General features: G+C 36.2%; 1 long non-coding RNA gene across 1 annotated transcript; it reads left to right on the top strand.

Annotated features, from left to right (window-relative positions):
• Positions 1-754: 754 nt before the first annotated feature.
• On the top strand, positions 755-1,520 carry LOC134450678 (uncharacterized). Its single transcript, XR_010035144.1, has 2 exons — positions 755-839; positions 1,200-1,520. It is a non-coding gene; the product is annotated as an uncharacterized LOC134450678 (long non-coding RNA).
• The last annotated feature ends 216 nt before the right edge of the window (positions 1,521-1,736 follow it).

Raw genomic sequence — 1,736 nt, 5'->3', positions numbered from 1 at the left:
TCACATTTAATTTCGAGCGAAATTACAAAAGAAAAATGCTTAGGTAAAGCAAGACAATGTTTGAGCTGCTGTGGTCTGGATAGGGGAATGGCCACAAATTCAGAGGATTGCAGGTTTGAATCCTTTATTACCAATTAAAAAAACACTCAAGTAGATATTTATTGTTTATTTTTCGCGAAACTGTGAAAGTTACAAATTCTTTAAATCATGTCAATTGGAACTATATCTGACATATGAGACTATGGATGTCAGCATGTTGTGCTTGGGCAGTCATGGAGTAATGGTTAAGCAGTTGGCCTCGAAACATGATGGTTTCAAGTTCAATTCCCAGCGCGGAATGTTAGTAAAAAAAAAAAAAAATCACATTCAAACATTATTGTTTTGGTATGATATCAGTTGGCCGGATTTGAAGTGGAAGTATGTGTGAAACACATTTGACTGTTAATTATGAGTAAGTCCAATACTTTAAAACAAACAGGGCTAACTTTCTACAAAAACAAAACCTACAGTTGAGTGGTATAGGGGATAGTCCTCTGCATGTAGCCATATTGGCATGTCCTTATCTTGAGGTTGAGAGTTCGAATCGTGTGTCACTCCCTTTTTTGGTTGTTTTAGTTTTTTTATTATTATTTTTTACCAGCTTCTGCTTTGTGTAAAGAAGAGCCCATTCATGTCAGAACCATAGAAACCCTATTTTATTAAAATGTAACATAAAATACAAACTTCACTAAGAATGGTGAATCTGTCAATGGGGGATAGATTTACTCAACACCATGTGACCATCAAACCACAACTGACAACTTGGCATGGAAATATGTGTCTATCAACCTCACTTCAAGGTAAGAAAAGACCCATAAAAGTGTGCTGGTGTATATGTGTAGTAGTTTACTATGTTGCTGTGTGTGACCTTAGGTGCTCTTGATGTTACACTGTGTGTATGTTATGTTAGCAACTTAGCTTAGAATGTTAGCTACTGCTAGTTAGGCTAGCACTGTGTAGGCCTTTCATACAAATCTTTGTCTTGTATCATACATCTGCAGTGTATTTGCAAGTGATGCGTTGCATTTTCATGATGACATATTGCACATTGAACTTCTGTATAAACCAGTGTAGCAAAGCCAGAGATCATGCTGTAGGGGCCTAATCCAACAAGTCCTCATGAAAGCCTTAAACTTATTAGGCCTATTTATGCTCCACAGCCAGCCGATATGGGACCACCAGAACTCAATGATCCATCAGCTCTCCTCAACACTCCAAAGGATAAACAACTGACTGTGTTGTGAAGTCTGACACTATTTTGGGAGAAATGTTATTGTAAGTTAGGCTATATGGATCTCCTTCAGCCACCAACTCCTAATAAAAGATTCAGAAATGGACAACAAATACATGACTAAATGACTAAATGTGTTGAGCTTGATTCTTTGTAATGTATTGACTGTTGACTGTGTAGACTGGGTCTACATTTTAGAACAGATTGTTGTGTATTGTATGCTTGTTGTGTTATTGTCTACTGTTTTTGTTTGTCAACCACATGGAACAAAATAAAAAAAAACTTGATATAAAGCATTGTTCACGTTTGTGGGAATAAAGCTCATGTTATATTTGGTTTAAACAGAGGGGTGGTAGCCTAGTGCATTAGTATAAACCAACCAATCAATAAACCAACCAAGATTTTTTTTTGGCTCTAAAATGGGAAAACATAAAACTTTTAATTTTGAAATCAAAAACTTAGAGCC

This window comes from Engraulis encrasicolus, chromosome 6 (genome assembly GCF_034702125.1).
Source record: "Engraulis encrasicolus isolate BLACKSEA-1 chromosome 6, IST_EnEncr_1.0, whole genome shotgun sequence".
Taxonomy (NCBI): domain Eukaryota; kingdom Metazoa; phylum Chordata; class Actinopteri; order Clupeiformes; family Engraulidae; genus Engraulis; species Engraulis encrasicolus.
This window is presented reverse-complemented; position numbering and strand designations above follow the sequence as displayed.